The sequence below is a fragment of the Sinohyriopsis cumingii genome, unplaced genomic scaffold (assembly GCF_028554795.1).
Source record: "Sinohyriopsis cumingii isolate HCF-2022 unplaced genomic scaffold, ASM2855479v2 utg004054l, whole genome shotgun sequence".
NCBI classification, from domain to species: domain Eukaryota; kingdom Metazoa; phylum Mollusca; class Bivalvia; order Unionida; family Unionidae; genus Sinohyriopsis; species Sinohyriopsis cumingii.
The window spans coordinates 17313-42800 of NW_028316655.1; the positions used below are offsets into that span (position 1 = coordinate 17313).

General features: G+C 32.0%; 1 long non-coding RNA gene across 14 annotated transcripts in view; it reads right to left on the reverse strand.

The window, feature by feature from the left end:
• The window catches only part of LOC149769307 (uncharacterized), a 41648-nt gene extending 16191 nt beyond the window's left edge, over positions 1-25457 (reverse strand). For 4 of the 14 annotated variants that reach the window (XR_016419244.1, XR_016419251.1, XR_016419248.1 and 1 more), the window contains exons 1-2: positions 13473-25456; positions 640-12306 (exon numbers count right to left, since the gene is read on the reverse strand). This is a non-coding gene — a long non-coding RNA (uncharacterized LOC149769307). Of the gene's footprint in view, positions 1-639; positions 12307-13472 lie in introns of all 14 variants that reach the window. The other 10 variants (XR_016419255.1, XR_016419253.1, XR_016419252.1 and 7 more) reach the window with 10 other exon arrangements.
• Between the last annotated feature and the right edge of the window lie 31 nt (positions 25458-25488).

Below are 25488 nucleotides of genomic sequence, written 5' to 3' on the forward strand. Positions count from 1 at the left end.
TAATTACCTCAGAGGATATATTTGGCTGAACTATTTTGTCCAAAAAATCATCCATTAATCTTTAAAATTTATCCTTTTCATAACCACCCAATGCACGACATTGAAATTTTTCTTATTAGTGTGACATGAATTTCTTGTGTCAACTTCACAGTGTGGTCTTGAAGGTTATAAAGTAAATGGGTCTGCTGAAACATGCAGTCATCTCCTCCAAAATATAGCCTGTAAAATGTCATATGTATTACTTCCTGAAGGACTGTTCCACTGGGGGCATTAACCATTCATAACAGTATCTTTGTTTCTAATTTTTCTGAAGTGTATCAGATCCTGCAGAGTTTAATGGAGAATGTGTGATGATTGTACCTTCTCTTAGTGAAGTTAGTGACATTCCTTAACTTACAGAATGACAATAAATGACCACTGGGAATGATTATGCTATATAAACCTACTCTACACAATTTAACAGAGAAATTTCTTTTCAGGCTAATATTCACTTACATCTGACTTTTACTGACATGTGCAGTTTACAAAATGATAGTAAATAGTTAGAATATGTACAGAACAAATATTAACATTGGAAGAAAGGCAGTTCAAGGTAAGAAGCATTTCAGGCTTCTCTCATGTACATATCACAAAACACACCTCTAGCAGAAGCCAAGTCTCTCTGTCAAAGTCAATCTCTTATGGACTTGGACCTGGATAAGATTCAATCTGGTGTTTCTCTTAGCATGATTGACCAATCAATCCTCATATTTTGCCAGGACAATTGAGATCTGAAAAGAAAAGAAACAAGTGTTACTCTTGCAATTTTCATGCATGGTGAAAACATAACAATTTCAAAGCAAATACTGCATCTTTTACTTTACCAAATGATACAATTAGACTCTCTCAACCCCATCAACATAAACAAATTTCTCCCATAGCAAAGATCAAAAAAAAACGACAGGACCTGTGTGTTCACCTTCAGTTGATAATGACATAGTAATTCTGGTTTTGGCATGGGAAATTGATTATAAAATGGAGAGAATCATCCACTCTTTGACTACTTACATTCCACCTATCAAAATCCTTGTTAATACACAGCTTTGAGGATACATTTCAATCTACCATTATGTTCAACACAATCTCCACATATTTCTCAGCTTCCATTCCCCTTTCATAAATGACCCTAGATATTTTACAATATCTGTACAACACTGAAACATTTCTTATTATCATGTAGGTGTGACACATGAATGTCAACTTCATGGTGGGTCAGGACGGAAAAACTAAGTCTGCTCAAACATTTATACTACTTGCTTAAAATATGAAAGTCCACATGCATCATTTCTGGAGAAAAAAATATTCTACTGGTGGCATATATTACTCACAACAGCATGTTTATTTATGATTTCTTTGAAGTGTATTTCTTCCTGAAGCATTAAGGTACTTTTATGATTATGTGATGATAGGTCATGCAATTGTATTTGTGTGTCTGTACATAAATATGAATAATGTTCATCAAAATATGAGTGCAAATCTTACCACCTGAAGAAAGAGCCTGAAATACATTATAATCCCAATTATTTTCAATCTTTGATAAGTAAAGCCTAAAATATGCTACTTTATCACAATAGAAAGTTTTAAGATAGAGGTGCAAAACAAAGTTACCTCCTCTTTCAACCCAGTCTTTCTTTCAACAGAGTGGTATGTTAAAAACTGAGGGTAGGAAAAAGAGGCTAATGCATACAAAGTAATTACATACAAAGAAACAGAACATCATAAAATATTTGGATGACTGAATATATAAAAATATAGCAGTTCTTCCTAAGGGGCTAGAGATAGTTTTATAAACAAATTTAATGCTGTGTCCATCTGCCTAATAGTAGGTACATGAGACAGCTTGCCAGTAGTTTCTTGTGGGTCGGTGTTTTTTTCTGGGGTTTTGCCAGGTTCATCCTCCACCATTTATACTTCTTCGCCATGAATAGCCTATCTTGTGCTGAAAAATGGCATTAACCCAAACAGCAGCAACAACAAATCTACCTAATATAAAAATTCATAGAAAAATAAAACACACAAGTGAAATCTAAAAGATTCTTGGGTTTGGATAGCTATAATAAAGCAAAGCATACAAATATATATAAATACCTCATTCTGAAATATAACCATATATTCAGTTATTAAACAATAATAACTGAAAAAGTCAAATGGAGACCTTTCAAAATCTGATTGCTACAGTTTATTCAAGTATCTGCTGCCACCTTATTTAGAGATGAAAGGGACAGTTTAGAACCACAGATTAACAATGCATCCACCTAACAGATAATTCACAGAAAATAAAATACACATGGGAGCTCAAAATAGTTTCTGTCTAATGTTGTGTTCATATCACATATCTGGACAATATCTGGTAAAGTGGTACAAAGCAAATTTTATTGTATGTAAAAGTAATAATGTTAGTACTCTTCAAGTGACAACTTTACAACAAAAAAGCATTCCATTGTTTATATTATAAGTTAGGACTTTCGGCATTTGTTTAAAGATTTGAAATTGTGGAAAACATCAGATATTTCTTGTCTTTGTTTGCTACTATAGCATCAGGGCTTAATCAACATTAACTTACAAAAATGGATTTTGGAGTCAATTTTTTTTGTCTTCTGAATGTCAGTGATGTAATGTTCGATGTCAATGAGAAAATTGGGAAAGATTGTCTACAGTGGTCAAGCTAATTAACAGAAATCTCTAGTTCAGCAAACTATATGCTTGGAAGTAATTTTATCAAGAAATAGAAGACGGTTCCTAACTTTTCAGTATTGCTTTCTTATGCTAATAACAAGAGCAGTGGTGTGCATTGGTGCTGGGGGAGATAAATCACAAGTCTAGCTAGTTAGGAGAAATCAAAGTTTAGGAGCAAACACTAGCCCATGGTGTAACTTTGTTATACTAAATGTGAGGAACCTAACAACACTTATAGAATGACATATAAATAAATCCAATGACAAATTGCCACTGGAAATGACCATGCATATAAACATACTCTGTACAATTTATCAGAGAATTTTTTTCTCCGACTCCCATTCAATTACAACGGAGTTTACTGACATTTGCAGTGTACAAAATGATAGCAAATAGTGAAACTGAGTAATGAGCAAATATTAATAATGGAAAATGCACTTCAAGGTAGCAAACATTTCTGACTATTTATAGGTACAAACCACAAAACACTTCTCACAGAAGCAATGTCTGTTGGTCAAAGTCAATCTCATATGGAGGTAGATCTGGATTGAGGTTCAATCTGGTGCTTCTATTAGCATGACTGACCAATCAATCCTGATATTTTTCCATGCAAATTTAGTCAAGCAAAAAGAAAGGAAACATTTGATAGTGACACATTTTTAATTCTTGGTAAAAAGACAAGAATGTCATATAAAAATCTGCACTGTTAAATCAAGCAAATGTTTTAATTACAATGTTTCAATCACATACACGTACAAATGTTTCTTCTGTTGTGAAAATTCACAAAACAGCTAGATATGTATTGTTATCATCAGTTGATAATGGCATAGTAACTCTGAATTCTATAATTTTTATGACAGCTGCATAACATTGAAATATTTCATATTATCATTTATATGTGAAATATAAATCTCTGACATCAACTTCACAGTGGGGTCATGAAGGTAAAATGTAGGGAAGTTTGCTAAAACTTTCATTCTATTCCCCAAAATCAAAGTCATTGTGCTCAAACATTCATTCTACTACCACAAAATATTGTCTAGAAAATGGCATATGCATCACTAACTGAAAGACCTTTCCATTTGTGGCATTCAACATTCATAAGTGTGTTTATGTATGATTTCTTTTGAGTGTACCTGCTAGTGTGTACCATAGTCAAATCACGGCTTTAAGAAATCTGATTGCTACAGTTTATTACAGTATCTGCTGCCACCTTATTTAGGGATGAAAGGGACAGTTTAGAACCACATATTAATACTGCATCACCTAATAGATAATTCACAGAAAATAAAATACACACATGACCTGAAAATGGTCAATATGTTTAGAGAGCTATAATTCAACAAACCACACAAATATTAATTCACTTGACCTTGCAGACTATTTTGTATTTCACTCTCTACATACTTTGAAGTAAGTATGAGAGGTGTACGTGACTCATATCAATATAAGAACAAAATAGGCACAACACACCTTATTCAGAAATATATCCATATCTTCTTTTATTAAACACTAATACCTGAAAAAAGGCACAAATTAAGTCTCACAAAAATTTACAGGGTTCAATTTATGAACCTATTCTCTGCCACCTTAAACATATTGTTCAAAATAGTTTCTGTCTAATGTTGTGTTCATATCACATATCTGGACAATATCTGGTAAACTGGTATAAAGGAAATTGTATTGTATGTAAAAGTAATAATGTTAGAACTCGTCAAGTGACAACTTTACAACAAAAAAGCATTGCACTGTTTATACTATAAGGCAGGATTTTCAGCATTTGTTCAAAGATTTGAAATTGCGTGGAACATCAAATATTTTTTGTCTTTGTTTACTACTATAGCATCAGAGCTTAATCAACATTAACTTACAATGTTGCTTGAATGTCAAAAATGGATTTTGGAGGCACAAACCTTTTGTGTTCTGAATTACAGTGACAAAATGTTTGATGTCAATGAGAAAATTGGAAATATTGTCTAAATTTTAGAATGAAATGAAAGACAGTTTCTAACTTTTCATCATTGGTTTGTTTATGCTAATAACAGGAGCAGTGGTGTGCATTGCACCCCATCTTAAAGAAAACATTGCATTGTTTATAAGTTAGGACTTCCTGCATTTCTTCAAAGATTTGAAAGTGTGTGCAACATCATATGTTTCTTGCCTTTGTTTACTACTATAGCATCAGGGCTTAATCAACATTAACTTACAATGCTGCTCATTGTCAAGAATGGATTTTGGAGTCACAAATGTTTTTGAGTGAATGACAGTGATACAATATTTGATGTCAATGAGAAAATTGGAAAGATTGTCTAAACTGGTCAAGATAATTAACAGAAAACTCATAGTTCAGTGAATAACGTGCTTAGAAGTAATCTTAGAATGAAATGAAAGACAGTTCCTAACTTTTCATTATTGGTTTGTTTATGCTAATAACAGGAGCAGTGGTGTGCATTGGTGCTGGGGGAGGATAAATCACAAGTCTAGCTAGTTAGGAGAAATCAAAGTTTAAGCAACAAACATTAACCCGTGGTGTAACTTTGTTATACCAAATGTTAGGAACCTAACAACATTTAGAGAATGACATATAAATAAATCCAGTAACAAATATCCAATGGAAAGGACTATGCATATGAACCTACTCTGTACAATTTATCAGAGAATTTTTTTTCTTTGAATCCCATTCAATTACAACTGACTTTACCAACATTTGCAGTGTACAAAATGACAGCAAATAGTGAAAATCAGTAATAAGCAAATATTAATAATGGAAAATGCACTTCGAGGTAGCAAACATTTCTGACTATTTATAGGTACAAACCACAAAACACTTCTCACAGAAGCAATGTCTGTTGGTCAAAGTCAGTCTCATATGGAGGTAGATCTGGATTGAGGTTCAATCTGGTGCTTCTATTAGCATGACTGACCAATCAATCCTGATATTTTGCCATGTAAATTTAGACCAGCAAATAGAAAGGAAACACTTGATAGTGATGCATCTTTAATTCATGGTAAGAAGACAAGAATGTCAAATGAATCTCTTCACTTTTAAATCAAGCAAATGTTTTTAACTAATTACAATGTCTCAATCACATACACATACAAATGTTTCTTCTGTTGTGAAAATTCACAAAACAGCAAGATATGTATTGTTATCATCAGTTGATAATGGCATAGTAACTCTGAATTCTAAAATTTTTATGACATCTGTATAACATTGAAATATTTCATATTATCATTTATAATTGAAATAAAAATCTCTTGACATCAAGTTCACAGTGGGCTCATGAAGGTAAAATGTAGGGAAGTTTGCTAAAACTTTCATTATCTTGCATTAAAACGAAGTCAGTGTGCTCAAACATTCATTTTACTACCACAAAATATTGTCTAGAAAATGGCATATGCATCATTAACTGAAAGACCTTTCCATTTGTGGCATTCAACATTCATAAGTCTGTTTATGCATGATTTCTTTCGAGTGTACCTGTTAGGATGTACCGTCGTTAAATCACGGCCTTAAGAAATATCATTGCTACAGTTTATTAAAGTATCTGCTGCCACCTTATTAAAGGATGAAAGGGACAGTTCAGAACCACATATTAATACTGCATCCACCTAATAGATAATTCACAGAAAATAAAATACACATGTCAGCTCAAAATGGTCAGCATGTTTTGGTACCAGTAGTACAAGTCAACACACCATACAAATATTAATTCACTTGACCTCGCAGATTATTTTGTATTTCACTCTCTACATACTTTGAAGTATGGGAGGTGTACATGCCTTGCATCAATATACGAACAAGATAGGCACAAAACACCTAATTCACAAATATATACATATCTTCTTTTATTAAACACTAATACCTGAAAAATACACAAAATAAGTCTTAAGAAATTTGACAGGGTTCAATTTATGAACCTATTGTCTGCCACCTTAAACATATTGTTCAAAATAGTTTCTGTCTAACGTTGTCTTCATATCACATATCTGGACAATATCTGGTAAAGTGGTACAAAGCAAATTTTATTGTATGTAAAAGTAATAATGTTAGTACTCGTCAAGTAAAGTGACAACTTTACAACAAAAAAGCATTGCATTGTTTATATTATAAGTTAGGACTTTTAGCATTTGTTCAAAGATTTGAAATTGTTGACAACATCAGATATTTCTTGTCTTAGTTTACTACAATAGCATCAGGGCTTAATCAACATTAACTTACAATGCTTACTGAATGACATGAATGGATTTTTGGAGTCACAACATTTTTTGAGTGAATGACAGTGATACAATGTTCGATGTCAATGAGAAGATTGGAAAGATTGTCTAAAGTGGTCAAGCTAATTAACAGAAATCTCTAGTTCAGCAAACTATATGCTTGGAAGTAACTTTAGCATGAAACAGAAGACAGTTCCTAACTTTTCATTATTGCTTTCTTATGCTAATAACAGGAGCAGTGGTGTGCATTGGTGCTGAGGGAGGGTAAATCACAAGTCTAGCTAGTTAGGAGAAATCAAAGTTTAAGCAACAAACATTAGCCCAAGGTGTAACATTGTTCTATTAATGTGAGGTGCCCTGTTAAACTTACTGAATGATGTATCAATAAATCCAATGACAAATGGCCACTGGAAATGACAATGCAAATAAACATTCTCTATATTATTTACCAAAAACAATTCTTCTCTGACTCCCATTCACTTACAAATGACTTTACTAACATTAGCAGTTAACAAAATGATAGTAAATATTGAAATTCAGTACAGAGCGAATATTAACAATGGAAAATGTTCTTTAAGGTAACAATCTTTTCAGACTATTTATTTGTACAAACCACAACACACTTATGACAGAAGCAAAGTCTCTCAGTCAATCTCATATGGAGCTAGACCTCGATGAGGTTCAATCTGGTGTTGCTATTAGCATGACTGTTAATCAGTCTTGACATTTTGCCATGTATTTTGAGATCAGCAAAATGAAAGAAAACAAGTGATACTGATGCATTTGTAATACTTGGTAAAAAGAGCTGTATTACAGAGGAAACAGCATTGTTAACTCTTAGCAAGTGTTCTGAACTCATTAGAATCTCTCAATCTTGAAAATGTTCTGCATGTTGTGAAAATCCATAAAATACCAAGACATACACCATTTCTGTCAGTTGATAATGGCAGAGTACCTTTGATTTTGGTAAGGGAAATCAAAATATCATGTAGGAAGAAGTAAAGTGACAAGATAAATTTGCTGAACCATAAACAATCAATGAACATATGGCTTAAATCCAACAGAATACATTTGGCTCGCCCATTTTGGCGAATATACTGGTCACTTATTTCCAAGCTTGATCCTATTTTACAACCAATTCTAGAATTTTTATGACATCTGCATCACACTGAAATATTTCATATTATCATTTAAGTGTGAGATATGAATCTCTGACAACAATGTCACAGTGGAGTCATGAAGCTAAAAAGGAAATTGTGTGCTAAAAATTTCATTCTACACCATTAAAACTAAGTCAGCATCATCAAATATTCATTCTCCTGCCACAAAACAATGTCTGTAAAATGGCACAGCATCACTACCTGAAAGAATTTTCTATTGGTGTCATTCATCATTCATAACGGCATGTTTATGTATGTATTCTTTTAAATGTACCTGCTAGTGTGTAGTTAAATTACCTTGAAACATGCATGATAACAGGGCATGCAATTTCCTTATGTCAGTACTTAAATCAGAATAATGTTCATTAAAATTGGAGTGTGGATCTTAAAAGCTACAGAAAGAGCCAGAAAATACATTATAATCTCCATTATCTTCTCATATTTGGTAAATTCAGCCTAAAAGATGCAACTTATTCATGATTGAGATAGAATTAACATACTTGCAGAAACACAGTTACCTCCCCCTCAACTGGGTCAATACAACAGAAAGTGGTATGTTGAAAAGAGAAATGGCATAATAAGGTTAATGCATACAAATTACTTACATACATCTAAAGAATGAGAATATTATAACAGAGGTTGATGATTGCACAAATCAAAAACAATTTTATGGTGCAAGGAAAAGATTTATAAACAAATTTAATGCATATCAATCTGCCCAATATACAAATTCATAGAAAATAAAACACAAATCAAAAAGGTTCATATAGTTGGAGAGTTATAATAAAACAGATCATACAAGTAAAAATACCTCATTCTGAAATATATCCATACATTCAATTTTTATACAATAAAAATGGAAAAAGTCAAATCAAAACCTTAAGAAATCAAACTGCTACAATTTATGAAAATATCGGTTGCTGCATCCAACTCCTTATTATAATAATTCACAGAAAATAAAGTACACATTTGAAGTCAAAATGGTCCATATATTAGAATGTCTGTAAGTAAACAAGGTACATAAATATTATTTACTTGACTTTGTCAACCATTTGTAATTCACCGTCTACATTCTTTGAAGTAAGTACGGGAGGTGTACATGCCTCAAATCAATTTTAACAAGACAGGTATAAAACACCTAATACACAAATATCTCCATATTTTCTTTTATTAAACAATAATACCTGAAAAAGGCACAAAATAAGTCTTAAGAAATTTAACTGGGTTTAATTTATGAACCTATCCACTGCCACCTTAAACATATTGCTCAAAATAGTTTGTCTAATTTTGTGTAAATATCACATATTTGGACATTATCTGGTAAATTGGTATAAAGGTAATTTTATTGTATGTAAAAGTAACAATCATAGAACTCTTCAAGAAAAGTGACAACTTTTTAATAAAAAGGCATTGCATTGTTTAAATTATAAGTTAGGACTTCCTGCATTTGTTCAAAGATTGAAATTGAGACCAGAAAAAAGAAAGGAAACAAGTGATAGTGATGCATTTTCAATTCTTGGTAAAAAGACAAGAATGTCATATCAAAATCTGCACTGTTAAATCAAGCAAATGTTCTTAACTAATTACAATGTCTTAATCACATACATGTACAAATGTTTCTTCTGTTGTGAAAATCCACAAACAGCAAGATTTGTACCATTATCATCATTTGAGAATGGCAGAGTAACTCTTAATTCTAGACTTTTTATGACATCTGTATAACATTGAAATATTTCAAGATTTAAATGTGAAATATAAATCTCTAACATCAACTTCACAGTGGGATCATGAAGGTAAAATGGAGGGCAGTTTGCTAAAACTTTCATTATATTCCATTAAAACTAAGTGTTCTCAAACATTCATTCTACTAACATAAAATATTGTCTGGAAAATGGCATATTCATCACTAACTGAAAGACCTTTCCATTGGTGGCATTCATCATTCATAAGTCTGTTTATGTATGACTTCTTTTAAGTGTACCTGGAAGTGTGTAGTTAAATTACCTTGGAAAATGCATAACAGGACATGCAATTACTTTCTGCTGGTACTTAAATCATAATAATGTTCATTAAAATTGGAGTGTGGGTCCTAAAAGCTACAGAAAGAGCCAGAAAATACATTATAATCCCAAATATTTTCTCTTATTTTGTAAGTTCTGTCTAGAAGAGACAACTTTTTCATGATGGAGATACTATTAACATAAAGTTGCAGAAACACAGTTACCTCCCCCTCAACTGGGTCTTCTATACAACAGAGAGTGTTATGGAAAAAAAAAGAAGGTTCGGTAATAAGGTTAATGCATACAAATTACATACATACAAAGAAAGAGATCATTATAAATGAGGATGATGAATACATCAATAAAATATAGTTTTTATCAAAGGTCTAGGGACATCTTTTATACAGAAATTTTTATCCTGCATCCACCTGCCTAAAATAAATATTCCTTAAAATAAATACACAAGTGAAGTCAAAATGTGTTATGTGGTTGGATAGCTATAATAAAGCAAAGCTTATAAACATTATTCACTTGACCTTGCAAGTTAATAGCAGTTCAAAGCAAAAGAATTATATTCCTCCATTTTTCACATCCAGAAGGTTGTTCTTTACTCCAACTGCTGCTCATGGTGCAAATGCAAACCCTTTCACTAGGTGATAACTTGGCAAAACACTGTGTAAAAAACACACACTTTGGTGCAATTCAAAACAGTTACCATCCATGATGCTTTTGAGATTTTCTACTTCACTTGAACTCAAGTGTCAGGTGCGATTGGTTGCCAGCTCTGCTTAAATAGCAGACTATTGGTATTTAACAGTCTACATACTATGAAGTAACTGTATGGGAGGGGTACTTGCTTTACATCATTCACAAGAATAACACAAGCACAAAATACCTAATTCACAAATATATCCATGTTCTCAATTTCTATAAAATGATACTTAAATAATACAAGTCATAGCCTCAAGAGATATGACAGGGTTGAAGTTATAAAAACTATCCTTTGTAATCTCAAACAATTTGTTCAAAATATTTTTTATCTAATGTATAACATGATTTGGACTTTATCTCATAAGTGGCAAATAGGAAATGTTATTGTTTGCAAAGCTAATAAGTATTTTACTCTATAAGATATGTGACTTTACAACAGCAGCATAATAATTTTAATATAATTTTGATAACAATAAACAATATTAACTATGATGCTATTTTAATAATAATGTTCTCAATAATAATTATATTTAATTATAATAATTGATAATAATAATTATCTATGTTATTTATAATGCTCTGAATAATAACATAATAATAATTTTATTCACCTTTCAAGAAAAGTGACAACTTAACAACAAAAGAGCATTGCATTATGTATATTGTGAGCTATGACTGCCTGTATTTGTTCAAAGATTTAAAGTTCAGTGTCTTTGTTTACTACTGCTTCAGGGCATAACCAATATTAATTTACAATGCGGCTTGAAGAAGAAGAATGTATTTTGGAGTTACAGATATTATGAGTGAATGACAAATATACTAGGTTGGAAATCAATAATAAAACTGACAAACGTAGTATAAAGTCTTCAATCTAACTAAACAAAAAGCTTGCACACAGTTAAGTAAATAATATGGTTTAGAAATAATTTTAGCGAGATATTCACAAAATAGTTAATAAGCTTTCACTGTTGTTCTGTTGGTGCTAATAACAACACAATGTTGTGTAGGGGTATTGGGAGAAGATAAATGACAACAGTCTAGCTATGTTGAAGAATCAGACATTAGTCTGCATGGTATAACATTTGGTTTATAGCTTAAGAGAACCTGCTAAGCTTACAGAATGACATATCAATAAATCCAATGATAAATGGCCACTGAAAGTGACCATGCATATAAATATATAAAATACATTTTAACTGAGAAATTTCTTCACGATTGCCATTCACCTAAAACTGACATTACTGACCTTTGGAGCTTACCAAATACCATAAATAGGAAGATGAGGTATAAAACAAATATTAACAATGAAAATATACAGTTCAAGATAGAAAGTATTTCGGCATTCTTAGAAGCAAATGACACAAAACACACCTCTTACAGAAGCGAAGTCTGTCTGCCACAGACAATTTCTTGTGGACTTAGATCTGGATGAGATTCAATCTGGTGCTTCAAATAGCGCGACTGACCAATCAGTCCTGATATCTGGCCATACAAAATGAGATCTGCAAAAGAAAAGAAACCAGTGATACTCATGCAATTTTCATACAGGGTGAAAACATGAAAATTTCACAGGAAAAAATTGCATTGTTCACTCTAGCAAACTTTGCTAACTAGTCAGAATGTATGAAGCCCATCATTGTAAAAGTGTTTCTCTGATTGTGAAAATCCACAAAAGACATGGTATGTAACATTACCTTCAGCAGATAATAGTAGAGTAACTGTGATATTGGCAAGCAAAATTGCAATATCAAGTGGAAAGAATGATCCACTCTTTGACAATTTACATTCCACTATAAAAAGAATTGCTGACATACTGCTTACAGAGGTCCAGATTTATGTTATAAAAACAGATTGGTACAAAAGTCAAAAGTAAAGAGATTCTGTTATATGCAAGGTCTGTTTACAGGACTGCTGAACAATCAACAAGAATAGACAATATGGAATACATCAAACAGAATAATTACCTCACAGGATATATTTGGCTGAACTATAAGTAAAGAATAGACAATATGGCATGCATCAAACAGAATAATTACCTCAGAGGATATATTTGGCTGAACTATTTTGTCCAAAAAATCATCCATTAATCTCTAAAATTTATCCTTTTCATAACCACCCAATGCACGACATTGAAATTTTTCTTATTAGTGTGACATGAATTTCTTGTGTCAACTTCACAGTGTGGTCTTGAAGGTTATAAAGTAAATGGGTCTGCTGAAACATGCAGTCATCTCCTCCAAAATATAGCCTGTAAAATGTCATATGTATTACTTCCTGAAGGACTGTTCCACTGGGGGCATTAACCATTCATAACAGTATCTTTGTTTCTAATTTTTCTGAAGTGTATCAGATCCTGCAGAGTTTAATGGAGAATGTGTGATGATTGTACCTTCTCTTAGTGAAGTTAGTGACATTCCTTAACTTACAGAATGACAATAAATGACCACTGGGAATGATTATGCTATATAAACCTACTCTACACAATTTAACAGAGAAATTTCTTTTCAGGCTAATATTCACTTACATCTGACTTTTACTGACATGTGCAGTTTACAAAATGATAGTAAATAGTTAGAATATGTACAGAACAAATATTAACATTGGAAGAAAGGCAGTTCAAGGTAAGAAGCATTTCAGGCTTCTCTCATGTACATATCACAAAACACACCTCTAGCAGAAGCCAAGTCTCTCTGTCAAAGTCAATCTCTTATGGACTTGGACCTGGATAAGATTCAATCTGGTGTTTCTCTTAGCATGACTGACCAATCAATCCTCATATTTTGCCAGGACAATTGAGATCTGAAAAGAAAAGAAACAAGTGTTACTCTTGCAATTTTCATGCATGGTGAAAACATAACAATTTCAAAGCAAATACTGCATCTTTTACTTTACCAAATGATACAATTAGACTCTCTCAACCCCATCAACATAAACAAATTTCTCCCATAGCAAAGATCAAAAAAAAACGACAGGACCTGTGTGTTCACCTTCAGTTGATAATGACATAGTAATTCTGGTTTTGGCATGGGAAATTGATTATAAAATGGAGAGAATCATCCACTCTTTGACTACTTACATTCCACCTATCAAAATCCTTGTTAATACACAGCTTTGAGGATACATTTCAATCTACCATTATGTTCAACACAATCTCCACATATTTCTCAGCTTCCATTCCCCTTTCATAAATGACCCTAGATATTTTACAATATCTGTACAACACTGAAACATTTCTTATTATCATGTAGGTGTGACACATGAATGTCAACTTCATGGTGGGTCAGGACGGAAAAACTAAGTCTGCTCAAACATTTATACTACTTGCTTAAAATATGAAAGTCCACATGCATCATTTCTGGAGAAAAAAATATTCTACTGGTGGCATATATTACTCACAACAGCATGTTTATTTATGATTTCTTTGAAGTGTATTTCTTCCTGAAGCATTAAGGTACTTTTATGATTATGTGATGATAGGTCATGCAATTGTATTTGTGTGTCTGTACATAAATATGAATAATGTTCATCAAAATATGAGTGCAAATCTTACCACCTGAAGAAAGAGCCTGAAATACATTATAATCCCAATTATTTTCAATCTTTGATAAGTAAAGCCTAAAATATGCTACTTTATCACAATAGAAAGTTTTAAGATAGAGGTGCAAAACAAAGTTACCTCCTCTTTCAACCCAGTCTTTCTTTCAACAGAGTGGTATGTTAAAAACTGAGGGTAGGAAAAAGAGGCTAATGCATACAAAGTAATTACATACAAAGAAACAGAACATCATAAAATATTTGGATGACTGAATATATAAAAATATAGCAGTTCTTCCTAAGGGGCTAGAGATAGTTTTATAAACAAATTTAATGCTGTGTCCATCTGCCTAATAGTAGGTACATGAGACAGCTTGCCAGTAGTTTCTTGTGGGTCGGTGTTTTTTTCTGGGGTTTTGCCAGGTTCATCCTCCACCATTTATACTTCTTCGCCATGAATAGCCTATCTTGTGCTGAAAAATGGCATTAACCCAAACAGCAGCAACAACAAATCTACCTAATATAAAAATTCATAGAAAAATAAAACACACAAGTGAAATCTAAAAGATTCTTGGGTTTGGATAGCTATAATAAAGCAAAGCATACAAATATATATAAATACCTCATTCTGAAATATAACCATATATTCAGTTATTAAACAATAATAACTGAAAAAGTCAAATGGAGACCTTTCAAAATCTGATTGCTACAGTTTATTCAAGTATCTGCTGCCACCTTATTTAGAGATGAAAGGGACAGTTTAGAACCACAGATTAACAATGCATCCACCTAACAGATAATTCACAGAAAATAAAATACACATGGGAGCTCAAAATAGTTTCTGTCTAATGTTGTGTTCATATCACATATCTGGACAATATCTGGTAAAGTGGTACAAAGCAAATTTTATTGTATGTAAAAGTAATAATGTTAGTACTCTTCAAGTGACAACTTTACAACAAAAAAGCATTCCATTGTTTATATTATAAGTTAGGACTTTCGGCATTTGTTTAAAGATTTGAAATTGTGGAAAACATCAGATATTTCTTGTCTTTGTTTGCTACTATAGCATCAGGGCTTAATCAACATTAACTTACAAAAATGGATTTTGGAGTCAATTTTTTTTGTCTTCTGAATGTCAGTGATGTAATGTTCGATGTCAATGAGAAAATTGGGAAAGATTGTCTACAGTGGTCAAGCTAATTAACAGAAATCTCTAGTTCAGCAAACTATATGCTTGGAAGTAATTTTATCAAGAAATAGAAGACGGTTCCTAACTTTTCAGTATTGCTTTCTTATGCTAATAACAAGAGCAGTGGTGTGCATTGGTGCTGGGGGAGATAAATCACAAGTCTAGCTAGTTAGGAGAAATCAAAGTTTAGGAGCAAACACTAGCCCATGGTGTAACTTTGTTATACTAAATGTGAGGAACCTAACAACACTTATAGAATGACATATAAATAAATCCAATGACAAATTGCCACTGGAAATGACCATGCATATAAACATACTCTGTACAATTTATCAGAGAATTTTTTTCTCCGACTCCCATTCAATTACAACGGAGTTTACTGACATTTGCAGTGTACAAAATGATAGCAAATAGTGAAACTGAGTAATGAGCAAATATTAATAATGGAAAATGCACTTCAAGGTAGCAAACATTTCTGACTATTTATAGGTACAAACCACAAAACACTTCTCACAGAAGCAATGTCTGTTGGTCAAAGTCAATCTCATATGGAGGTAGATCTGGATTGAGGTTCAATCTGGTGCTTCTATTAGCATGACTGACCAATCAATCCTGATATTTTTCCATGCAAATTTAGTCAAGCAAAAAGAAAGGAAACATTTGATAGTGACACATTTTTAATTCTTGGTAAAAAGACAAGAATGTCATATAAAAATCTGCACTGTTAAATCAAGCAAATGTTTTAATTACAATGTTTCAATCACATACACGTACAAATGTTTCTTCTGTTGTGAAAATTCACAAAACAGCTAGATATGTATTGTTATCATCAGTTGATAATGGCATAGTAACTCTGAATTCTATAATTTTTATGACAGCTGCATAACATTGAAATATTTCATATTATCATTTATATGTGAAATATAAATCTCTGACATCAACTTCACAGTGGGGTCATGAAGGTAAAATGTAGGGAAGTTTGCTAAAACTTTCATTCTATTCCCCAAAATCAAAGTCATTGTGCTCAAACATTCATTCTACTACCACAAAATATTGTCTAGAAAATGGCATATGCATCACTAACTGAAAGACCTTTCCATTTGTGGCATTCAACATTCATAAGTGTGTTTATGTATGATTTCTTTTGAGTGTACCTGCTAGTGTGTACCATAGTCAAATCACGGCTTTAAGAAATCTGATTGCTACAGTTTATTAAAGTATCTGCTGCCACCTTATTTAGGGATGAAAGGGACAGTTTAGAACCACATATTAATACTGCATCACCTAATAGATAATTCACAGAAAATAAAATACACACATGACCTGAAAATGGTCAATATGTTTAGAGAGCTATAATTCAACAAACCACACAAATATTAATTCACTTGACCTTGCAGACTATTTTGTATTTCACTCTCTACATACTTTGAAGTAAGTATGAGAGGTGTACGTGACTCATATCAATATAAGAACAAAATAGGCACAACACACCTTATTCAGAAATATATCCATATCTTCTTTTATTAAACACTAATACCTGAAAAAAGGCACAAATTAAGTCTCACAAAAATTTACAGGGTTCAATTTATGAACCTATTCTCTGCCACCTTAAACATATTGTTCAAAATAGTTTCTGTCTAATGTTGTGTTCATATCACATATCTGGACAATATCTGGTAAACTGGTATAAAGGAAATTGTATTGTATGTAAAAGTAATAATGTTAGAACTCGTCAAGTGACAACTTTACAACAAAAAAGCATTGCACTGTTTATACTATAAGGCAGGATTTTCAGCATTTGTTCAAAGATTTGAAATTGCGTGGAACATCAAATATTTTTTGTCTTTGTTTACTACTATAGCATCAGAGCTTAATCAACATTAACTTACAATGTTGCTTGAATGTCAAAAATGGATTTTGGAGGCACAAACCTTTTGTGTTCTGAATTACAGTGACAAAATGTTTGATGTCAATGAGAAAATTGGAAATATTGTCTAAATTTTAGAATGAAATGAAAGACAGTTTCTAACTTTTCATCATTGGTTTGTTTATGCTAATAACAGGAGCAGTGGTGTGCATTGCACCCCATCTTAAAGAAAACATTGCATTGTTTATAAGTTAGGACTTCCTGCATTTCTTCAAAGATTTGAAAGTGTGTGCAACATCATATGTTTCTTGCCTTTGTTTACTACTATAGCATCAGGGCTTAATCAACATTAACTTACAATGCTGCTCATTGTCAAGAATGGATTTTGGAGTCACAAATGTTTTTGAGTGAATGACAGTGATACAATATTCGATGTCAATGAGAAAATTGGAAAGATTGTCTAAACTGGTCAAGATAATTAACAGAAAACTCATAGTTCAGTGAATAACGTGCTTAGAAGTAATCTTAGAATGAAATGAAAGACAGTTCCTAACTTTTCATTATTGGTTTGTTTATGCTAATAACAGGAGCAGTGGTGTGCATTGGTGCTGGGGGAGGATAAATCACAAGTCTAGCTAGTTAGGAGAAATCAAAGTTTAAGCAACAAACATTAACCCGTGGTGTAACTTTGTTATACCACATGTTAGGAACCTAACAACATTTAGAGAATGACATATAAATAAATCCAGTAACAAATATCCAATGGAAAGGACTATGCATATGAACCTACTCTGTACAATTTATCAGAGAATTTTTTTTCTTTGAATCCCATTCAATTACAACTGACTTTACCAACATTTGCAGTGTACAAAATGACAGCAAATAGTGAAAATCAGTAATAAGCAAATATTAATAATGGAAAATGCACTTCGAGGTAGCAAACATTTCTGACTATTTATAGGTACAAACCACAAAACACTTCTCACAGAAGCAATGTCTGTTGGTCAAAGTCAGTCTCATATGGAGGTAGATCTGGATTGAGGTTCAATCTGGTGCTTCTATTAGCATGACTGACCAATCAATCCTGATATTTTGCCATGTAAATTTAGACCAGCAAATAGAAAGGAAACACTTGATAGTGATGCATCTTTAATTCATGGTAAGAAGACAAGAATGTCAAATGAATCTCTTCACTTTTAAATCAAGCAAATGTTTTTAACTAATTACAATGTCTCAATCACATACACATACAAATGTTTCTTCTGTTGTGAAAATTCACAAAACAGCAAGATATGTATTGTTATCATCAGTTGATAATGGCATAGTAACTCTGAATTCTAAAATTTTTATGACATCTGTATAACATTGAAATATTTCATATTATCATTTATAATTGAAATAAAAATCTCTTGACATCAAGTTCACAGTGGGCTCATGAAGGTAAAATGTAGGGAAGTTTGCTAAAACTTTCATTATCTTGCATTAAAACGAAGTCAGTGTGCTCAAACATTCATTTTACTACCACAAAATATTGTCTAGAAAATGGCATATGCATCATTAAATGAAAGACCTTTCCATTTGTGGCATTCAACATTCATAAGTCTGTTTATGCATGATTTCTTTCGAGTGTACCTGTTAGGATGTACCGTCGTTAAATCACGGCCTTAAGAAATATCATTGCTACAGTTTATTAAAGTATCTGCTGCCACCTTATTAAAGGATGAAAGGGACAGTTCAGAACCACATATTAATACTGCATCCACCTAATAGATAATTCACAGAAAATAAAATACACATGTCAGCTCAAAATGGTCAGCATGTTTTGGTACCAGTAGTACAAGTCAACACACCATACAAATATTAATTCACTTGACCTCGCAGATTATTTTGTATTTCACTCTCTACATACTTTGAAGTATGGGAGGTGTACATGCCTTGCATCAATATACGAACAAGATAGGCACAAAACACCTAATTCACAAATATATACATATCTTCTTTTATTAAACACTAATACCTGAAAAATACACAAAATAAGTCTTAAGAAATTTGACAGGGTTCAATTTATGAACCTATTGTCTGCCACCTTAAACATATTGTTCAAAATAGTTTCTGTCTAACGTTGTCTTCATATCACATATCTGGACAATATCTGGTAAAGTGGTACAAAGCAAATTTTATTGTATGTAAAAGTAATAATGTTAGTACTCGTCAAGTAAAGTGACAACTTTACAACAAAAAAGCATTGCATTGTTTATATTATAAGTTAGGACTTTTAGCATTTGTTCAAAGATTTGAAATTGTTGACAACATCAGATATTTCTTGTCTTAGTTTACTACAATAGCATCAGGGCTTAATCAACATTAACTTACAATGCTTACTGAATGACATGAATGGATTTTTGGAGTCACAACATTTTTTGAGTGAATGACAGTGATACAATGTTCGATGTCAATGAGAAGATTGGAAAGATTGTCTAAAGTGGTCAAGCTAATTAACAGAAATCTCTAGTTCAGCAAACTATATGCTTGGAAGTAACTTTAGCATGAAACAGAAGACAGTTCCTAACTTTTCATTATTGCTTTCTTATGCTAATAACAGGAGCAGTGGTGTGCATTGGTGCTGAGGGAGGGTAAATCACAAGTCTAGCTAGTTAGGAGAAATCAAAGTTTAAGCAACAAACGTTAGCCCAAGGTGTAACATTGTTCTATTAATGTGAGGTGCCCTGTTAAACTTACTGAATGATGTATCAATAAATCCAATGACAAATGGCCACTGGAAATGACAATGCAAATAAACATTCTCTATATTATTTACCAAAAACAATTCTTCTCTGACTCCCATTCACTTACAAATGACTTTACTAACATTAGCAGTTAACAAAATGATAGTAAATATTGAAATTCAGTACAGAGCGAATATTAACAATGGAAAATGTTCTTTAAGGTAACAATCTTTTCAGACTATTTATTTGTACAAACCACAACACACTTATGACAGAAGCAAAGTCTCTCAGTCAATCTCATATGGAGCTAGACCTCGATGAGGTTCAATCTGGTGTTGCTATTAGCATGACTGTTAATCAGTCTTGACATTTTGCCATGTATTTTGAGATCAGCAAAATGAAAGAAAACAAGTGATACTGATGCATTTGTAATACTTGGTAAAAAGAGCTGTATTACAGAGGAAACAGCATTGTTAACTCTTAGCAAGTGTTCTGAACTCATTAGAATCTCTCAATCTTGAAAATGTTCTGCATGTTGTGAAAATCCATAAAATACCAAGACATACACCATTTCTGTCAGTTGATAATGGCAGAGTACCTTTGATTTTGGTAAGGGAAATCAAAATATCATGTAGGAAGAAGTAAAGTGACAAGATAAATTTGCTGAACCATAAACAATCAATGAACATATGGCTTAAATCCAACAGAATACATTTGGCTCGCCCATTTTGGCGAATATACTGGTCACTTATTTCCAAGCTTGATCCTATTTTACAACCAATTCTAGAATTTTTATGACATCTGCATCACACTGAAATATTTCATATTATCATTTAAGTGTGAGATATGAATCTCTGACAACAATGTCACAGTGGAGTCATGAAGCTAAAAAGGAAATTGTGTGCTAAAAATTTCATTCTACACCATTAAAACTAAGTCAGCATCATCAAATATTCATTCTCCTGCCACAAAACAATGTCTGTAAAATGGCACAGCATCACTACCTGAAAGAATTTTCTATTGGTGTCATTCATCATTCATAACGGCATGTTTATGTATGTATTCTTTTAAATGTACCTGCTAGTGTGTAGTTAAATTACCTTGAAACATGCATGATAACAGGGCATGCAATTTCCTTATGTCAGTACTTAAATCAGAATAATGTTCATTAAAATTGGAGTGTGGATCTTAAAAGCTACAGAAAGAGCCAGAAAATACATTATAATCTCCATTATCTTCTCATATTTGGTAAATTCAGCCTAAAAGATGCAACTTATTCATGATTGAGATAGAATTAACATACTTGCAGAAACACAGTTACCTCCCCCTCAACTGGGTCAATACAACAGAAAGTGGTATGTTGAAAAGAGAAATGGCATAATAAGGTTAATGCATACAAATTACTTACATACATCTAAAGAATGAGAATATTATAACAGAGGTTGATGATTGCACAAATCAAAATCAATTTTATGGTGCAAGGAAAAGATTTATAAACAAATTTAATGCATATCAATCTGCCCAATATACAAATTTATAGAAAATAAAACACAAATCAAAAAGGTTCATATAGTTGGAGAGTTATAATAAAACAGATCATACAAGTAAAAATACCTCATTCTGAAATATATCCATACATTCAATTTTTATACAATAAAAATGGAAAAAGTCAAATCAAAACCTTAAGAAATCAAACTGCTACAATTTATGAAAATATCGGTTGCTGCATCCAACTCCTTATTATAATAATTCACAGAAAATAAAGTACACATTTGAGGTCAAAATGGTCCATATATTAGAATGTCTGTAAGTAAACAAGGTACATAAATATTATTTACTTGACTTTGTCAACCATTTGTAATTCACCGTCTACATTCTTTGAAGTAAGTACGGGAGGTGTACATGCCTCAAATCAATTTTAACAAGACAGGTATAAAACACCTAATACACAAATATCTCCATATTTTCTTTTATTAAACAATAATACCTGAAAAAGGCACAAAATAAGTCTTAAGAAATTTAACTGGGTTTAATTTATGAACCTATCCACTGCCACCTTAAACATATTGCTCAAAATAGTTTGTCTAATTTTGTGTAAATATCACATATTTGGACATTATCTGGTAAATTGGTATAAAGGTAATTTTATTGTATGTAAAAGTAACAATCATAGAACTCTTCAAGAAAAGTGACAACTTTTTAATAAAAAGGCATTGCATTGTTTAAATTATAAGTTAGGACTTCCTGCATTTGTTCAAAGATTGAAATTGAGACCAGAAAAAAGAAAGGAAACAAGTGATAGTGATGCATTTTCAATTCTTGGTAAAAAGACAAGAATGTCATATCAAAATCTGCACTGTTAAATCAAGCAAATGTTCTTAACTAATTACAATGTCTTAATCACATACATGTACAAATGTTTCTTCTGTTGTGAAAATCCACAAACAGCAAGATTTGTACCATTATCATCATTTGAGAATGGCAGAGTAACTCTTAATTCTAGACTTTTTATGACATCTGTATAACATTGAAATATTTCAAGATTTAAATGTGAAATATAAATCTCTAACATCAACTTCACAGTGGGATCATGAAGGTAAAATGGAGGGCAGTTTGCTAAAACTTTCATTATATTCCATTAAAACTAAGTGTTCTCAAACATTCATTCTACTAACATAAAATATTGTCTGGAAAATGGCATATTCATCACTAACTGAAAGACCTTTCCATTGGTGGCATTCATCATTCATAAGTCTGTTTATGTATGACTTCTTTTAAGTGTACCTGGAAGTGTGTAGTTAAATTACCTTGGAAAATGCATAACAGGACATGCAATTACTTTCTGCTGGTACTTAAATCATAATAATGTTCATTAAAATTGGAGTGTGGGTCCTAAAAGCTACAGAAAGAGCCAGAAAATACATTATAATCCCAAATATTTTCTCTTATTTTGTAAGTTCTGTCTAGAAGAGACAACTTTTTCATGATGGAGATACTATTAACATAAAGTTGCAGAAACACAGTTACCTCCCCCTCAACTGGGTCTTCTATACAACAGAGAGTGTTATGGAAAAAAAAAGAAGGTTCGGTAATAAGGTTAATGCATACAAATTACATACATACAAAGAAAGAGATCATTATAAATGAGGATGATGAATACATCAATAAAATATAGTTTTTATCAAAGGTCTAGGGACATCTTTTATACAGAAATTTTTATCCTGCATCCACCTGCCTAAAATAAATATTCCTTAAAATAAATACACAAGTGAAGTCAAAATGTGTTATGTGGTTGGATAGCTATAATAAAGCAAAGCTTATAAACATTATTCACTTGACCTTGCAAGTTAATAGCAGTTCAAAGCAAAAGAATTATATTCCTCCATTTTTCACATCCAGAAGGTTGTTCTTTACTCCAACTGCTGCTCATGGTGCAAATGCAAACCCTTTCACTAGGTGATAACTTGGCAAAACACTGTGTAAAAAACACACACTTTGGTGCAATTCAAAACAGTTACCATCCATGATGCTTTTGAGATTTTCTACTTCACTTGAACTCAAGTGTCAGGTGCGATTGGTTGCCAGCTCTGCTTAAATAGCAGACTATTGGTATTTAACAGTCTACATACTATGAAGTAACTGTATGGGAGGGGTACTTGCTTTACATCATTCACAAGAATAACACAAGCACAAAATACCTAATTCACAAATATATCCATGTTCTCAATTTCTATAAAATGATACTTAAATAATACAAGTCATAGCCTCAAGAGATATGACAGGGTTGAAGTTATAAAAACTATCCTTTGTAATCTCAAACAATTTGTTCAAAATATTTTTTATCTAATGTATAACATGATTTGGACTTTATCTCATAAGTGGCAAATAGGAAATGTTATTGTTTGCAAAGCTAATAAGTATTTTACTCTATAAGATATGTGACTTTACAACAGCAGCATAATAATTTTAATATAATTTTGATAACAATAAACAATATTAACTATGATGCTATTTTAATAATAATGTTCTCAATAATAATTATATTTAATTATAATAATTGATAATAATAATTATCTATGTTATTTATAATGCTCTGAATAATAACATAATAATAATTTTATTCACCTTTCAAGAAAAGTGACAACTTAACAACAAAAGAGCATTGCATTATGTATATTGTGAGCTATGACTGCCTGTATTTGTTCAAAGATTTAAAGTTCAGTGTCTTTGTTTACTACTGCTTCAGGGCATAACCAATATTAATTTACAATGCGGCTTGAAGAAGAAGAATGTATTTTGGAGTTACAGATATTATGAGTGAATGACAAATATACTAGGTTGGAAATCAATAATAAAACTGACAAACGTAGTATAAAGTCTTCAATCTAACTAAACAAAAAGCTTGCACACAGTTAAGTAAATAATATGGTTTAGAAATAATTTTAGCGAGATATTCACAAAATAGTTAATAAGCTTTCACTGTTGTTCTGTTGGTGCTAATAACAACACAATGTTGTGTAGGGGTATTGGGAGAAGATAAATGACAACAGTCTAGCTATGTTGAAGAATCAGACATTAGTCTGCATGGTATAACATTTGGTTTATAGCTTAAGAGAACCTGCTAAGCTTACAGAATGACATATCAATAAATCCAATGATAAATGGCCACTGAAAGTGACCATGCATATAAATATATAAAATACATTTTAACTGAGAAATTTCTTCACGATTGCCATTCACCTAAAACTGACATTACTGACCTTTGGAGCTTACCAAATACCATAAATAGGAAGATGAGGTATAAAACAAATATTAACAATGAAAATATACAGTTCAAGATAGAAAGTATTTCGGCATTCTTAGAAGCAAATGACACAAAACACACCTCTTACAGAAGCGAAGTCTGTCTGCCACAGACAATTTCTTGTGGACTTAGATCTGGATGAGATTCAATCTGGTGCTTCAAATAGCGCGACTGACCAATCAGTCCTGATATCTGGCCATACAAAATGAGATCTGCAAAAGAAAAGAAACCAGTGATACTCATGCAATTTTCATACAGGGTGAAAACATGAAAATTTCACAGGAAAAAATTGCATTGTTCACTCTAGCAAACTTTGCTAACTAGTCAGAATGTATGAAGCCCATCATTGTAAAAGTGTTTCTCTGATTGTGAAAATCCACAAAAGACATGGTATGTAACATTACCTTCAGCAGATAATAGTAGAGTAACTGTGATATTGGCAAGCAAAATTGCAATATCAAGTGGAAAGAATGATCCACTCTTTGACAATTTACATTCCACTATAAAAAGAATTGCTGACATACTGCTTACAGAGGTCCAGATTTATGTTATAAAAACAGA